Below are 19,136 nucleotides of genomic sequence, written 5' to 3' on the forward strand. Positions count from 1 at the left end.
TTTGGTGTTACTGTAGTTCATTGTATGACTAAAAAAAAAACAATTGTGATGCAACCAATCTATTAATAACATCTAATTAAAATAACTTTTAGTTAAAAAAAATAAACGTTAAGCAAATACAGTTTACTATGCAGTGAGCTTTTCATGCACTGAGCAAGGAGAAAAGGCTGTATTTTCTGTGTATTTATCTCTGTAACTGCCTGGGAAGGCAATGCAAACAGAGTAAGAGGGCATACAATGAATAATAATAAAATAAAATAGTGATAATACAGATTTCTCATCATGTTGAGTGCCTAGGGTATTTTATTACCTACTTTAGAAAACTATTATAACTAGTGTACACCCATATTTCAGCCTTTTCACCTTTAGCAGCTTGTGGGGAAAAAGGGAAGTAGTAGGATTTATCATGAGTCTCTATCAGTTACATTTATAAATCTTTCTCACCTGTGGCAGCAGTAGACAGTTACTGTACTTGGACCATTCCTCCTCCCCTCCTATCTCTGTCTGGCCCTTGCTGGTTCCCTTTATGAGCATATTTATAGAGCAAAACTGCAAAATGACAAGATGCATAAGCCTCTAGGCTGGTGTATAATGACAATTATGTAAGTGGTTCACCTATATTTTTAGTATCTTCTAGAGCAGCTAATTCTAAGTAATGTTTCGATTGGCTTTCATTTTTTTTTCTTTTTTTATAGTTTTTGAATTATTTGCCTTCTTCTCCTGACACTTTCCATCTTACAAATGGGAGTCACAGACCCCATCTAAAAACAAATGCTCTGTAAGGCTATACATTTATTGTTACTTTTTATTATTATCTAGCTCTTCAAGCCTTCTCCTATTCATGTTCCAGTCCCTTATTTAAATCAGTCCATGGTTGCTAGGGTAATTTGGACCCTAGCAACCAGCTTGCTGAAACTGCAAACTGAAGAGCTGCTGAATACAAATCTGAATAACTCACAATAAACCACAGAATTATAAATAACGAAAACCAGTTGTAAATTGTCTCAGAAAACCACTCTCTACATCATATTAAAAGTTATTTAAAGGTGAACAACCCCTCTAACAGTAGCAGTGGAAGAATTCACAAAAACTGAGTCAAGAACATCACCTTAGTGAATTGGCAGCAGCAGAAACTTAATTTTTGCGGGGACTGAATAATATCAAATTCAGAAAGATGGAGGTAAACTGGCAATATTTCTTTACCTTCCTAATAAAAAATATTGAGGAGTAGAGCGGCGTCAAAAGAAAATTGTACTACAGGCAACTGGACATTTGGCATTTTATGATTTTTCTGGTGTAAACTAACATTTTAATCCAATTTAACCCCCAAAAATGTCAACGTCACTTTGTGAAGCCCTTCCCCCAAGACACTACAGGAGTGTGCCACTGCCATAAGAAAATTGCCCCAATAACCCTACCCAAGTCCACCTCTAGGGACCTTTGATGTAAAAGTAAAAGAGTACTTAATTCTCTACTACCCCCATTTTGGTTTTTCTAACGTAGAGTACATTGTGGCCTTTTGCAAATATTAAGTTCCAATATAGGGGCAAATTTACTAAAGGGCGAAGTGACTAACGCTGACGAAAATTCGCCAGTGTGACATCATTTCGGGACTCCACCGACTTACTAACGGGTGATGGCGTAACTTCACTAGCGAAGGAGATACCCTGTAGCGCTACTTCACACTCTAACGCCAGGCAAATTTTCGCTCTGGCGAATGGATGTAACTACGCAAATTCCCTAAGATGCGGATTTTAATGAATGTTACCAGACTTGCCTTCTCCACCTCAGACCAGGCAAAGTGCAATAGAGTAGATAGGACTTCCTCCAAAAAAATTTACCAAAAAACACTGGCGACTTTTCATTTTTCAGGGCGATAGGCTGCAAAAGATCGTTAATTGTTTTTAGGGTAACCGGCTTCCTCCCTACATTTCCTAACATATGGCACATAAACTATACACTGGACTGTAAGGCAATATAACAACTTTATTTTATTAAGGTTTCATGGGCTTGTGTAGTGTAATGTATTTTCTGCAAAAGATACGTCCGTTCAACTTTAACTTCACGCCGTATGCAAATTAGCCAACGTTAGCGCAACTTCGCTTTGCTTGCCATATTAACGCTAGCAAAACTTCGCTATTGTTTGGCGCCTGGACGCAACTTCGCATTTTAGTGAATAATATACGTCAAAAGAAATATTTTTTGAGGGGGGAAAAAAACAGAACAAAAATATAGTGTAGTATTCTATTTTTAAATTGACACCCAGGGTGTTCAAACAATCACTTAAATCACTTTGCAAATATAATTGGTCCTTGAAATGAAAAAAAAATTAGACCTATCAGGATCCACAACTACTTGGGTGCAAAAACACACGATTTACATTACATAAAAAAAAAAATGCTATGATACTAACTGTCAATGTAATTTTCAAACATTCAAGCATCTGATACACTGTGATTTGTTTAAGGTTCTCTGTTAAAGGGAGATCATAATAAAACCGACAGCAGTCCTTGTGCTCTTTGCCTGGTGCTTTTACATGAAAGTCCTTTTTTTTGTGCCTGGAAGCAAAGTCTTTGGAGAAACTGAGTTTATTGTACATTTAGTGTTTTTTGGAGCCAGCAGACTCTCATATCTAACCATCTGCTGGTCAGTGGTGTATACTAACATCAGGCACAAATGATCTGCGTGCTGCAATACAAAATACTTCTTTGTTTTCTCTGGCCTTTACAGTCAGCGGAGGCTTTTTTGTTTTAAATACCCTCTCTTCAACCCCTGCTCTTTCCTAATCAATCACCCCCAGGGTAATGATGGTTGGTCCTCTGACAAAGACATGACTTCAGTGTCTGGTAGTTTAACACTGTCTGTCCCAAACGGGTTCCATTTATCAGCTTTTGGTGAATGGTGGCAAGATGATTAGCCAGGTTAACTAAGAAATGATTTATTGAAAAAAAGAGCCTTGAAAATGATAAAATTTACATTTGTCAATGAAATGCATAGGTTATATAAAATAGTGAACTTTTCCATCCTATTCCTGTGGCGGTACCGTTGACAACAGCATCCATGAATGCAGAGGAATGGAAATCAATTGTGATAGAAGTGGTAATCACGCATTTTGTGCACTGTTCCTTAAAAGTCAGGGAATTTTACAATTTTTTTTGCTTTCTAGGGCTCTTTGTTCCAAACCATCATTATCTCTGCTGAAACCACTAGCTCTGAGAACAAAAAGCTTGGTGTTTTCTGCAACAGATGCTTGCAGCTAGAGACTTGATGCATTTATAGTGCAACCACTAATAGGATCTCCAAATACTACGTAAGAAGAACTGGGATTTTTTAGATTGCAAGCTCTTTTGGGCAGGGCCCTCTTCAAACCTTGAATCTGTTATTGCTTGCTTTGTATGTAATTCCAGTTTTGGACTGGGATGCCAGGGGCCCATCTGAATATCTTAGACTGTGGGACCGCTTTCCAAACTATTATTCCTCCTCTTCTCACTCAACCTCTTTTATATCTTTACTCTATTCTTCCATTATTACAATTTTTTTCCCGTAAAGAAATAGGGAATGACCATGAAATAGGCCAAATGTTTAGAAGCAAGAGGCCCACTGACACCTGGGCCCACTGGGAGTTTTCCTGGTATCCTGATGGGCTAGTGTAAGGACCCAAAGGTGCAGTATGAAGTAACGGACCAAGGAGGAAGCAGCCAGTCCAATACAGATCGTGGTACAATAGGATTAGGCAAAAGAGTGGTCAAAGTCCAGGCAAAAGGGATCAGTCCAGGCCGCAAGGTTCAATATCCAAAAAACAGGCTGAGGTCAATAAACAGGAATTCAATAGCAGAAAGTCAAAATACACCCAGGAACACAGTAAAGTAGGACCTATAATTGGGCAATGTTTGCAGTCTCCAGGTTCCTTAAATAGGCCTCCTTTGGTGCCAAAATAGGCGTGATGATGTCAAGATGCTGGCGTTCCGACGTTGGCGTCACATCGATGCGACCAGGAAGAACCACTTGTGAAGACAGGGCACCGCCATCTTGGGGAGAGGAATGGCGCCGGAGGCACGGAAGGTAAGCTTCCCTTACAGCTAGTCCGACCCTGTGTAATTCTGTGTGTTCACTGTATAAACCCATTTATTGTACAACTCCATGAAATATGTTGGTGCTTTATAAATACATGTTAAAAATGATAAGTGATATATCAATGAATAATGTCCTTTTTTTTTTATAGTACTTTTACTAACTGCAAATACTGCACAGAATGTTGCTATCCTTGTCCTTTGTATGATCATCAGTATTCTAACTTAAGGGCAAGGTCACACTGGGCGTTTTGGGGAGATTTAGTCGCGACCAATCTCACCGAACACCTTCCCTCACTCTTGCGCTGACTAAAATTAAAAATTGCAGGCGCTAAGCACACGCAGCGATTTGTTTTCCAAAGCCAGCGCAAAAGTGAGGGAAGGCGTTCGGGGATATTGGTCGCCGCAAAGACGAGGCGATTAGTCGCCAGGCGACTAAATCTCCCCGAAACACCCAGTGTGACCTTACCCTCAAAGAGTTAAAATAGAGTCTAACACAGTGGGGGTCTCTTCGTCCAGAGCCCACCATTCATTCAGGGGATCTTTATCAAAGGGTTTTAATGGAGTTCATTCTCTGATCACACATAATATACAAGTAAATATACAGCATTATCTCTAGTGAACTGTGATGAACTTCAGTTTTCAGGCATTGACAAATATGTCCTTTAAATTCTTCACAAATAAACAGAGAGCTGTGAAATTCACTTTTGGAAAACAGTGTTGGATTGTAATTTCATACTTTGATATTTATTCCCTTATATTGCTTGACAATGTATGTTACAGTTTGCCTGAATATATAAAGCGATTACAAAACAGTTTTAGAGCAATATATGTCCAGACTTGCGTTAAAACAAAATGGCAACACTAGTCAGGGCTCAACATTCACACAAAGAGGAGAAGCAGCCCAGGGTCTGTGGTTAGTGATTATACTCACTGGGGGTGAATAACATCGTCTACTTTTTAACCTGTCACCAGAGGTTCCCAGAAACACTATTATTAACTGGCAATTATAGCGAAATTGTGTTTTATTCAGAATAAATGAGGGAGTAGACGTGGCCCATCTGGCAAACATGTGATCGTGTCTGTCCCATCTGTACACGGCTCTGGGAAATCAACATTTCATTCATTATTCTTACAGCCTGGTTTGGAGCAGTTACACGGTGTTGCAACTCTGGAAGGCAATGAGGGATTTTATATTTGGGGCAAATGAAATAAAAGGTGTAAAGTGGTAACAACCAATTACCAAAAAGCATTTTACCTTTGTAATATTTTAAATCAAATATATTGATTGGTCGGTATAGGTTACTTGACTTGGAACAAATAAAGGGGTTGTTCACCTTCCAACCTTTTAGTCCACCAGAAAAAAATACCTTTTTTTCAATTACTTTCTATTATCTGTTTAAGATTGTTTTTTTGTTTTTTTTAATATTTATGAAGAGGTTGTTTAGAGAGGGACATTCTAAGAACAACTGCAACTGCTCTTCGTTTTTTATTATTTCTGCTTTTTGAATTATTTAGCTTCTTGTTCTCCAGTTTTGGAATTTTTGGAAAATTTAGACTGCCTGGGCCTAAATTATCCTAGCAACCAGGTAGTGGTTTGAATGTGATCCTGGAACAGGAGACAACATGAACAGAAAGAAGAAGGCAAAAACTATACAAAATAAAAAATGAATAACAAAACTGTAAAGTTGCTAAGATTTGGCCATTCTATAACATAAGAAAATGTTACCCCTTTAAAGTTTCATTTTTCTTCTTATGTCTTTCTAAAGCAGCTCTGGGAGGGGCGGTAACAGACTCCCTAAACTGTTCTAAATAGATACATTAGTTAATACATTTCTTATCTTTGGCCCTGCTGAGCTGAATCTCTGCGTTTCATTTAGGGCAGAGACAGACGATTAGATTGGGAGATTATTCGGCCGGTTGACAAGTCGCCTCTTCTTCAGGCGACTTATCTCCCCGAATCTTAGCGTGTGTCTCTGCCCAAAAGGCAACTGTTACAGTGTAAAAAGTGTTTGGAAAGTGAACAACCCCTTTAACACATCATCTGCTTTGTGCATGTTATCTGTCTCACCATAAAGCAGATTGGGGCATAGCTCTCCATTCCTTATATGGACTGAGGCAACAAGCTCGTATTGACATTATTTTGTGATGCCCTTGGGGTATATGTGGCATAGCAACTCATCTCTGACACCAACACTGTCCTATTTGCTTACTTTGAAGGGTGAGTAAGGAAAAGAAGACATGCCATGACATTTTCTGGAATGTGTCAGGTCTTTCAAATAAACCACTAGAACGTATTTTTGACAGAAATGCTGCATTGTTCTCAAGGGTGCTTGTGGCTATTTTGAGTTGGCACCCCAATACCACCCCTTGCAGAGAGAGTGCTGCTATTCTAGAGAGTGCTGCTAATTTAAAAGTGTCAACATTCTACAAATCTCAAAGCTCTTGTGAGCAGGACCCTCAGATAATTTTTTCAGTCATAAATTTGACACTGGCCCCTTAAAATCGCCCGCACAGGTATATGTTGCCTGTTCCTGCGACCCCTGTCTCACCCCGTGTGTGATTGTGAGCTGGCCTCTTAACACTACAGCACCACCATCAGGGGGGCACAGCAGGGACAGTTGTCCCGGGCCTGGCAAAGTCCCTGGTAAAAGGGGGGCCCAGCCGTGCTGCACTCTATGAAGAACCGGGCCCCCTTAAGATCCGAAATGACGAAGGAAGGCGCTTACTCTCAGTCAAACGCTGAGCTTGTGGACACACCCCAACTGCTTCACAGTGCTCAGAGTAAGGGGTGTGTTGGTAAGTGTGTGTCTGTGCAGGAGTGGGGTGCGGTGTGGGCGGGAAGGAGTGCTGTTTTTCGTCACGGGTTGCTAAGGGCTCTGAAGAGGTGGTGGTGACAGAGTGATTCAGGATGCAGATGTTACTCTCTTACTCCTAGTCACGTGATACGCTGCCAGGGTTAGTACGGGAGATATGGGCAGGTATCAAGTCTTACAGTGTTAGTGACTAATTTATAGATGCGGGTTCTAAGCCTGCCAGGGGTACAGAGGGATATGTGGGTGGTATGGGAATAAAATCTTTATGAGGTGCTATCAAATTGATACAGTGACCTTATCCACTTCATCACCAAGCCCCCAAAATACCTCAGTGAATTACTAGACACATCTGTTTTTTACTTTGTTGGAATGGCAGCGTCAGGAATGAAGAAGCGCAAGGTGATCCAGTATTTTACTACAGACACGATGGTTCCCACTTTCAGTGTCAGACTAGGGAGTCAGTGACCCATGGGCTCTGCCACTTTGAGGGCCCACCGCCCTAGCCATGGAGGCCCCGCAGCACTGAGAATCACCCAGTCACACACCACTCCCCAACATGTAACTCTTCCCCCAGTACATTCCTCCAAGCCACTCCATGTACAATCCCACCCCCCAACATTATGGAAATAGAAAGAGGGACAAAACAATTTGGCAGGTTGTTTCTTTGCTTATCTTAAATTGTTACAAACATATCTAAGTGCTGTTGGCTGAGCTGTGAAAATCGTAACTGCGAAAAAGGGGACAGTTGGGAGGTATGCATTTAATCTTATTTCCCTTGGCAGCTGCCTACACCTGCCGCAACCTTATCCCCCAGCAAGTGGATCTGGGCTGGCAGTAAGGCCACCATCAGGAAGTCACATCAGAAAGACCCGAAACTGTTGAAAGACCCAAAAGGAGACAAAATCCTGTAGGACAAAGCCAAAGAAGCTGCCATTGCCTGAAGACAAGGAAGAAGAACCTAAGGTAAGTTCATCTGAACCCAATGGGTTTTTTCATTAATCCCCTAGCACCAATGTTTTTTTTTATTTTCTATGGGAGCCCCTGACCACCAATGGCATTTTTAACTTTTAAGGGGTGGGGGGGCTTGGCCACCAATTTTTTTAAAAATAATTCTTTGGGGGCCCCTGACCACCAATTGCATTTTTAACATATGGGGGGGGGAGGTCTGGCCACCATTGTTGTTTTTTTATTTTCTATGGGGGCCCCTGACCTCTGATGTTTTTGTTTTACTTGTAAAGGGGGCCCCTGACCAATAATGTTTTTTTATTTTTTTTAAATTTTCTATGGGACCATGACCACCAATGTTTTTTAAAAATGTTTATGGGGGGCCCTGGCGCCAATGTTTTTTTTAACTTATAGGGGGGCCCTGACCACTGCTGATGTATGTATGGACTTTTTACTGTGGTGTGGGCGGGATCTGGGGTAGGGCTTGGAGGCTGGGGTCGGACCAGGGTCCCAGAAAATGTTGTTGAGGCCTTGTTTATAGTAGGTACCTGAGGATCACTTAGGCTGCTGTTCATAATGTAAAAACATGACATTAATATGTATTGCATAAAGTACCCCCTCTTGTAAAATATAAGGATATTATAAGTTACTGAGGTGTTCCATGACCATATAAAAACACAAGGTCGAAGGCAAATAAACATTGTTGCTCAATGTATAAAGTATTACAAAGATGGGTTTATCACTTATTGTTTCACTTCACATGTAGTCAGATCTGTCATTCAGTGTTTGGGGGAACTGCAACCTACTGACCCCCTGCCTCCCCACCTGAGTGAACAGAGTGCTTGCAGAGGAAGCTGACGCAGCAGTTCCCCTTCCTCTATACTTACACCACTGGCTTAAATACATCATTATTCCATGACCACTTTGCTTAGATGTTGCTTTATAAAGGGCACAGTGCTGTCCCACTAGCCCACCTATCGGGTGCCCCACAATTGCAGGGTCTGCTTCCTCAATAGTTTAAAGGAACAGTTCAGTGTGAAAATAAAAACTGGGTAAATAGATAGGCTGTGCAAAATAAAAAATGTTTCTAATATAGCTAGTTAGCCAAAAATTTAATATATAAAGGCTGGAGTGAACAGATGTCTAATAAAACAGCCAGAATCCAACTTCCTGCTTTTCAGCTCTATAACTCTGAGTTAGTCAGCGACTTGAAGGGGGGCCACATGGTACATTTCTGTTCAGTGAGTTTGTAATTGACCCTCAGCATTCAGTTCAGATTCAAAAGCAACAGATATGACCCATGTGGCCCCCCCTCAAGTCTCTGATTGGTTACTGCCTGGTAACCAGGGTAACCAGTCAGTGTAAACCAAGAGAGCTGAAAAGCAGGAAGTAGTTTCTGACTGACTTGTTATACATCAAATCACTCCAGCCTTTATACATTACATTTTTGGCTAACTAACTATATTAGAAACATTTTTTATTTTGTACAGCCTATCTATTTACCCAGTTTTTATTTTTACTCTGAACAATTCCTTTAACACCTGTTGCGATGGGAATAGTAAAGATTAAAACTTGATTATTTTCTCATCAACAAAATGCGTCTCTAAAATTCAGGTCGTTTTAGGATTATAAATTATATTGAATAATGTATTTAATACATTTTAATTTAGTATAAGAAAGAGAAGGGGACCCCTGATTTGAACTGGGACCTCTGCAGTCATACAGATCATACAGTATCTACTTATGACTCCGTTTGGCTGTATGTGGGACAGAAACATTTGCAGAGTTTGCAATGCCCCAATACTGCTGGAGCCGTAAGAACTGCTAGCGACGCCCAGTATTGTATAATATAAGGATCATTTATGTATTTAAAAACACTCAACAGAATCCTGTACAGGACCAGTTGAGAAGAGCTGTTCCCCCCGATCAGACCACTGACCCGCAAGGCTCCTTGAATGCCCCTTCTGCCTGCCCCTACCTGCAAGTTGTCCATTTCTAATCCGTCCCAGGACCCATGGAACCGGAAGTGATGTCACAGTTGGCTGAAAGTGACATCACTCCTGAGGTGGATCAACTGGGTCATAAATGGGGGAGGAAGGTGATAGAAAAGCCTGTGGTGGAGCTGGGGACCCATGGACTGCCCATACAGTCAGAGACTGTCTGTAATTTATGGGTAACTGTCCTAATACAGCTCTAAAGTAGAATCAACTCTCTGGGCCCAGTGTTCACTTAGTGGGGATGCTCTGCACCAGCTGGGGTAAAGGCATTAGGCCACTGGTTGCAGAAATGTTACCCCGGGAGGAGTGATCAGCGATAAGCCTTTGCATGCAGTGTTTTCTCTTTGTAATAGTTTATGCTGCAGTGTTTGAATAGTGAATAAAGCCCCTGCTATAAAATATAATTACATTGAGATAATATAAGATATATAAGGTCAGGGAACTCCAAGGTGATTTCTAACGTGCTTGCACTTTACAACAGGGGGTACATTAATTATTATAATAGACACATTTCAGTGAGTCATCACTCAGCCTCAATCATAACTGATGACATCACTAAGCACCGTTTATAAGCACCGTTTATAAGGATATCATTTACAGGATATCCAAAAAACGGGAGGGCTAGGAGGTATATTATATGTGGTCAGTGTATGTATGCATAGTGTCTGTCAGGGGGTGAAAATACAAATGCATTCTGCTTCCTTGCATAGTGATTAATAATGTATGGGCATATTGTATTGCTAAAAACCTCCATTTTGCTAATCTGATATTTGTGGACAATCACATATCTGGGGTTGTTCCCATCTAAAGGTCCCCTTAGACGCAACGATTCTTCTTTGGTGAACGACCGATTTCAGTGCAGTCCGACCAATCCATCAAATTATCGTGCGGTTAGTGGGATTCGAACGATTGTACATCTTACGATTTTTCGGCCGACATCTGTCAGAAAATTGATCGCCCAGGTTTAAAAACCTTTATCGGCTTCAGGGCAATCTATCTATGTTTGCAGGGCCAAGCAGGCAGCTACTCTTCAGTTTTGCTGGCAATGTCGCCTGAAATGGTCTTTTTAGTTGATGGACACATCGTACATTAAAACAATCATTTTGGAACGATTGGATCTTTTAAAAATCTTTACATCTATGACCAGCTTAAGGCCCCATGTCGCCCCCTACTCTGCACTTACCCCTCTTAAGCTCCAAGAGTGTTGTGAGCAGCACCTCTCTTGCACTTTTTACTACCCCTGGTAAAGTACTACAGGGACTTGTGCACTGTATTTGCATGTCATTTACACCAAAACTTGCCACATACATCTAGGGTTGCTACTTAACCAGGATTTAGCTGGCATTGTTAGCTAAAATAAAGTTTGATGCCAGTGCTATAAATAGGGAGGAAATATTAAATGGATAAGGACAGGCTGGGTATTGGGGTATCCGGAAAGCTCACAATTAAGGAAAGGGAGTCTCCTATAAACTCCATTTTATCCATATACCGTATATACCCGCCGAGTTTTTCAGCATCCAAAATGTGCTGAAAAAGTCTACCTCGGCTTATACTCGGGTCAGCGGTACCTGACCCGAGTAGCTGAGATTGCAGTCACTTTTAATCATTCCTATACCAACAGTTCACTTGGGGAGAGACTGCAATATCCCACAATGCCCTCTGTTGGTTATATGAAAGAATAACAGTGACTGCAATATCACACAGCACCCTCTGTTGGTTATATGAAAGAATAACAGTGACTGCAATATCACACAGCACCCTCTGTTGGTTATATGAAAGATTAACAGTGACTGCAATATCACACAGCACCCTCTGTTGGTTATATGAAAGATTAACAGTGACTGCAATATCACACAGCGCCCTCTGTTGGTTATACGAAAGATTAACAGTGATGGCAATATCACACAGCACCCTCTGCACATGGTAGTGGGACAGTGGGACAATGCACACAGTAATCCGTTTGGCAATTCTCTGTCACCATGAACTTTGCAAAGAAGTCCGGTTGATCGCTGGGGGGTTGCTTTGGCAGAATGTGCGCTGCTGGGAGACAGGGCTGTAGTTGTGTCTAGGCTTATACTAGAGTCAATACGTTTTCCTAGTTTTCGTAGGTAAAATTAGGTACCTCGGCTAATACTCGGGTCGGCTTATACTCGAGTATATACGGTAATCCATATTTTTAAAAATGATTTCCTTTTTCTCTGTAACAATAAAACAGAAGCTTGTACTTTACCAAAGCTATCCTTAATGGAAGCAAAACCAGCCTATTGGGTTTATTTAATGTTTAAATGATTTTCTAGTAGACTTAAGGTATGAAGATCCAAATTATGGAAAGATCCGTTATCTAGAAAAAAAAACCCAAGTCCCTGGAGAACAGGTCCAATACCTGTAATACAACTGATAGGATGCTTGAGTTGAAGTTTGGCAAGTGATTAGACATTACTTGCTGTGCACAGTATAGAGACCACTGCCGCAGATCATACACAGTAGTGTTTAACCCTTTAACTGCCTGTAGGTCTAATATACAGGTCTGTACCAAGTGAACTATGTAAAAAAACTGTGTTGCTAAATGACATTAATTATGGCAATTGGACAGCATAACAATTTATTTTACACTGCTTTAAAACTAGTTTTTCTGAGATAATTTTACGCAGCATAATAAATAAGGACCTGTTTACAGCATGTTGACTTGTGACCCTATGTCATGTACAAGGCTGACCCCAATGCAAGAATAAGCAGAGCTGTTCATAGTATCATGTACTGTACATGGAAGGAACAGACTTACTAACCTTTTTTATGAAATCAAGGATATTTCATGGGACTGCTTGGCTGAGCTTAAAACTTAGAACTCCCCATTTCAATAAATACACGAATACAGCATGGTGCAACTCAGTTAATCCGACAGTTTAATTGTTTCAAGAGTCAATGCCAGCAGGGCAGAGATTCAGTTGCCATTAAATTTACAAATAACTTGGAAACTATTTAAAATGCTTAGTTCATATATAATGGAAAGTTGCTTGGGATTACATATCCTTTCATTATGCAAAAGTCTGCTTTTGATTGGATATCCCCTTTAAAGGACCAGTAACATCAAAAATTTTTACAAAAAAATTCGTTACAATACAACGAAAAAAAACATCAAGACCAATTAAAATTTAAAATAGCAAATCCTTTATTAAGATATAACTTACAGAAACTCCACTTCCTGTCTTCTACAGAAACGGCGAAAGGGCGACCATCCATGCTGCTGTGCTTGATTGCTCTTCTCTGGCTCTTCACTGACAGCGTGTCGATCTCCTCCAGCTCTTCAGAAGGCCACAGCGGTGTTATTATGCCTGTCCCCACTGTAACATAGCAGACCGCCAGCATACCAGGGTAACCCAGAACCCCTTGCCCCTGCATTATTTCAACCCTCCTGGCACCGGGAGGATTCCTTCTGCCTGCTGCTGTGGGCTGTTGGGGAGACGCGCAATCAATGTATGGACCAGTAAAGGGAGCAGCGTTTCTTCAGAGTCGGAAGGTGAACCAGCTGGCCGGCATGTTTGAATGGCAGACCCCTGTCCAATGCTATCCGGCTCTCTCCGCACATCCCCAAGGCGAACTGCTGCCTTTGCGATGGCAATCACCTAGCAGCCTAGTTCCCTCTGCAGCTCCCGCCTCTCGTTTCCGGGTTCCTCCCGAGCGGTTACATCAGTAACAAAACCGGAGTGATTCCGGCACCAAAAGGAGAGCGTTGCACACAATAAGGAAGCCCGAGAGGGGCAAAAGGTTGAGGATCGTATAAACTCCACTCTGGAGGAATCAGGAAACGAGTGGCGGGAGTCTTGGCGCTGCTAGGTGATTGGAGCCATCGTGAAGGCAGCAGTTCGCCTTGGGGATGCGTTCACAAACGCGCCGGCCAGCTGGTTCACTTTCCGAAGGCAGGCTCTGCAGAGATGCAGCTCTTGCGCGTCTCCGCAGCAGGCAGAAGGAATCCTCCCGGTGCCAGGAGGGTTGAAATAATGCAGGGGCAGGGGGTTCTGGGTTACCCTGGTATGCTGGCGGTCTGCTATGTTACAGTGGGGACAGGCATAATAACACCGCTGCGGCCTTCTGAAGAGCTGGAGGAGATCGACACGCTGTCAGTGAAGAGCCAGAGAAGAGCAATCAAGCACAGCAGCATGGATGGTCGCCCTTTCGCCGTTTCTGTAGAAGACAGGAAGTGGAGTTTCTGTAAGTTATATCTTAATAAAGGATTTGCTATTTTAAATTTTAATTGGTCTTGATGTTTTTTTTCGTTGTATTGTAACGAATTTTTTTGTAAAAATTTTTGATGTTACTGGTCCTTTAACGAAGGATCGTGTAAACGGAGAAAGGAGAGTAGAGACATATCTTGGTATCCAATTTTTGCTGCCATGCTTTAACACTGAAAACTATAGAAAGATTCTTTCTTATGGTCAGGGTTTATAATGAATGCTATTGAGCCAAAACTGATATCTGAGAAATCTTTATTAAAGGAATATATTACAGTCTTACAACATACAAATGAAAAGTCATTCATTTCAAATAATGTGGGAAGAACCCACATGGGAATAGAACTGTCTTTGGCCTCCATTTTTTGTACTGGTCCGTCGCTCTGTGCTCCATCTTGGTTGTGGTTTTCCAGGATTTTTTCGGTATCCTAATCCTTTCCTTTTCATGGTTCGCTGAAAAACAATTCTGTCTAATAGGAGCCAATTACCTGCCATTACTTACCTGAGATTTCAAGACTCTGACTTTTCCATGACATTATTTATGCCTCTTAAAAGGGACATATACATTTAAAGCCAAGATAGGCCAGATAAATTCTTCTTGATTTCAAGATAGGAAATGTATCTAGCCAAGTACCTGTGTAAATGCAGTTATCATAAAATGTCGAAAAGTAGTGCACACTATTGTACTCCCCTTTTTCTCACTTACTGTCATGCCTAGTACTGAAATGAATCCTAATGATGGGAATTGTCTCTGATGGCATAATGGAAAGGCTGGTGACAGAGTATATATTGATGGTAAGGCAAGGGCAGAGGCAGTTTGTGATGTCATTAGAGGGGTACCGCTGGTGGATTGTGAAATCTAGCCAGTCACAGGCCACTAGCAATGCCCACCCCTATCCCCCCTCTGGTGACATCATAAATGATTACAGGCTGTGCTTTATAAGGCCTGGGCAACAGGCTGTGCTTTATAAAGCCTGAGGGGAATAGGCTGTACTTTATAATGCCTGGGGTGAACAGGCTGTGCTCTATAAAGCCTGGGGGGGACAGGCTGTACTTTATAAGGCCTGGGGGAACAGGCTGTGCTTGGCAAGGGATAGAAATGAAAGGATAGTTGAGCATGTAGTCTGTGATGTCATTAGAGGGGTACCGCTGGTGGCTTGTGACAAGCCACTAGCTATGCCCACCCCTATCCCCCCCACTGATGACATCACAGATAATGATAAAGCCTGGAAATCACAGGCTGTGCTTTATTAAACCTTAAAGGAAGGGTTAACATGGGAAGATGGGGGTAGTATAACATGGGAGGATGGGGGGATTTTTTTTTTGTTTTTTTTTTGTTTTTTTAAACTTTTAACTTAAAATGTGCAAACCTGTGAACATGAAAAAAAAACAGCTGCATAAGTTGCTAATGGCATAGAAAGCACTTGGGGATATTAAATGCAGCTGTAAGTGCTTTCTGCGGTGATGTTGGCCACAGTGCTACTAACCTGCAAGACGGTGCATTTTGGGGAGGAGCACCTTTTCTGGTGTTGTAATTGTAAGGTAGAGTAGGATAGTAAGATGGTAATTACCAGTATTTGCTCACCTTTGCTGTTGGCAGAATGTCATACATTACCTAATATGCAGGATGAAGCAGTGGAGTTACTAGTGGTGTTCTGGTGGAATGTTGCACGGTACTTGGATGGGATGACTCTGAAAAAGATACATTTTCTGTCAAGTACAGTGGGTACAAAGCTATAGGTCCGGGGCCACGTGGTATTCATCCCAGGGTACTTAGCGAGCTTAGCTCTGTGATTGTCAAAACTCTTTACTTAAATTTTCAGGATTCATTGAGATCTGGCATAGTGCTGGTGAATTGCTAATGTGGTGCCTCTATTCAAAAAAGGATCCCGTTCTCAGCCTCAAAACTATAGGCCAGTTAGTCTGACGTCAGTGGTAGGAAAGCTTTTCGAAGGGTTGATAAAGGATAAGATACTGGACTTCATAGCAAATCATAATACTATGAGTTTGTGCCAGCATGGTTTAATGCATAATAGATCTTTCCAGACTAACTTAATTTCTTTTTATGAGAATGTAAGTAGTGACCTCGATTCTGGGATGTCAGTGGATGTGATTAACTTAGACTTTGCTAAAGCATTTGATACAGTGCCACACAAAAGGTTACTGGTTAAATTAAGGAATGTTGGCCTGGAACATAGTATTTGTACCTGGATAGAGAACTGGCTAAAAGATAGACTACAAAGAGTGGTGGTAAATGGAACATTTTCTAATTGGACCAGTGTTGTTAGTACTGTACTAGGTCCCTTGCTTTTCAACTTGTTTATTAATGACCTGGAGGTGGGCATTGAAAGTACTGTTTCTATTTTTGCAGATGATACTAAATTGTGCAGAACTATAGGTTCCATGCAGGATGCTGCCACTTTGCAGAGTGAGTTGTCTAAGATTGGAAAACTAGGCAGCAAACTAGAAAATGAGGTTCAATGTTTATGAATGCAAGGTTATGCACTTTGGCAAAAATAATATAAATGCAAGTTATACACTAAATGGCAGTGTGTTGGGAGTTTCCTTAAATGATAAGGATCTAGGGTTTTTTGTAGATGACAAGTTGTCTAATTCTGGGCAGTGTCATTCTGTGGCTACTAAAGCAAATAATGTTCTGTCTTGCATAAAAAGGGCATTAACTCTGAAAATGAAAACATAATTATGCCTCTTTATAGGTCCCTGGTGAGGCCTCATCTGGAGTATGCAGTGCAGTTTTGGACTCCAGTCCTTAGGAGGCACATAAATGAGCTGGAGAGAGTGCAGAGACGTGCAACTAAATTGGTTAGAGGGATGGAAGACTTAAATTATGAGGATAGACTGTCAAGGTTGGGGTTGTTTTCTCTGGAAAAAAGGCGCTTGCGAGGGGACATGATTACACTTTACAAGTACATTAGAGGAAATTATAGACAAATAGCAGGGACCTTTTCACCCATAAAGTGGATCACCGTACCAGAGGCCACCCCTTTAGACTAGAAGAAAAGAACTTTCATTTGAAGCAACGTAGGGGGTTCTTCACAGTCAGGACAGTGAGGTTGTGGAATGCACTGCCGGGTGATGTTGTGATGGCTGATTCAGTTAATGCCTTTAAGAATGGCTTGGATGATTTCTTGGACAGACATAATATCAAAGGCTATTGTGATACTAAGCTCCATAGTTAGTATAGGTATGGGTATATAGAATTTATGTGAAAGTAGGGAGGGGTGTGTGTATGGATGCTGGGTTTTCATTTGGAGTGGTTGAACTTGATGGACTTTGTCTTTTTTCAACCCAATTTAACTATGTAACTATGTAACTATATTCTTTGGTGGTCTAGCCTTACACATTAGGTTCATTAAGAAATAGAAATTTCAGAACCATAGTCTATTCTAACCTATTGGTCCCTACAAATATCATCTCTGTTTTAAACTTTACCTTGCCGACAGCACAGCTACTCATTACTCCAGCCAGCTCGGGTCCACGTAATTGAACCCATTGAGCATACGGGTCTCGCTGGGGTCCTCTTTTGGGAATGAGATATATTTCTTGATGAACCCTGTGGCTGATTCCTATGAGAAGTGATAAAAATACATGGTCATACAATAATTATTCCCTTCAGCCATGGTGGTATTTAATATTCTAAATTGCCATTTAACAGACTGATTCCCTGAACCCCCCCCAAAAAAGCTGTGTTTTGTCTGAGCACATGCAATGTAAAACTACTGCATATAGGTTTAGTTAAGCAAATCTGGTGCAAAACATAAAAGAACACTGGAGCCACTGTAAGAATAGATACATTACTGCTCTGCTAGTGGCTCTAAGTGTAGAGATGTTCTGATTCCCTTCCAGGTTAATGTGATCACATCACAGTTATGCACTTACATGACTTGGTTTTATAGGAGGCTTTAATCTTCTTTTCTCCACAATTGACCAATCAACAGTGGAAAAATATGGGTGATCCCGGATGTTGCCATTCACCCCAAGACGTTGGTTGGCCTTCTTCTTCAAGAGCTAAAGCAAATAATGAACATTTATTATTATTATTATTAATAATAATAATATATTGCATATATTTTGCTACCTTCCATATAGTAAAACATTTACATATAAAAATTCTATAATTGTTCCTAGGTTATGCCTTGTGACATTGGTTGGTATCCAGAATATCATCAAGTACCAGAAGAGCTCTGCACATAAGGACCTGGCAGTTAAAATCTGGTAAAAATCAGCAGAGATCTAATGCCACTAGCTCTCCTTTTAATAGAGCTTAAGGCTACTCAGCAGACTAAAACTCGAATTTTTGCCCTACGTCATCACTTATTACTGCATTTTGCTCTCACACTAACCCCCCACTCATGAATGTCCAGCATAGAGTGACCTTCTTCTGGAGACTTTTCACCCCAGGCTGTAAATGCACTTTTTTCCTTTCACACTTGATACCACACTACCTAGAATCTATACCAGTGAGGGTCATCTGACTAATGGAAACAATTTTACTACTCCTACAACAGGCTGCAGATTGGTGCTTCATATGCCAACATTCTACCATAACAAGTAAACTAAATACCTTAAAACCATTCTGCTATATCAAAAACAAAAACCATTTTTATAACTTTATATTAAAGGGGCTGTTCACCTTTGAGTTAACTTTTAGTATGATGTAGAAGGTGATATTCTGAGACAATTTGAAATTGGTTTTCATTTTTTATTTGTGTTTTTTTGCTTTTTATTCATCAGCTCTCCAGTTTGAAATGTCGGCTATCTGGTTGCTAGGGTCCATGTTATCCTAGCAACAATGCAATGAGACTGGAATATGAATAGGAGAGGGCTTGAATATAAAGATGAATAATACAAAGTAGCAATAACAATACATCTATAGCCTTACAGAGCGTTTGTTTTTAGATGGGGTCAGCCATTTGAAAGCTGGAAAGCGTCAGAAGAAAAAGGCAAATAAAACAAACAAAAACTATAAAAAAATAATGGACCACTTGAAAAGTTACTTGGAATTAACCATACTATAACATACTAAAGGTTAACTTAAAGGTGAACCACCCCTTTAAT

The sequence above is a fragment of the Xenopus laevis genome, chromosome 8L (genome assembly GCF_017654675.1).
Source record: "Xenopus laevis strain J_2021 chromosome 8L, Xenopus_laevis_v10.1, whole genome shotgun sequence".
Lineage (NCBI taxonomy): Eukaryota > Metazoa > Chordata > Amphibia > Anura > Pipidae > Xenopus > Xenopus laevis.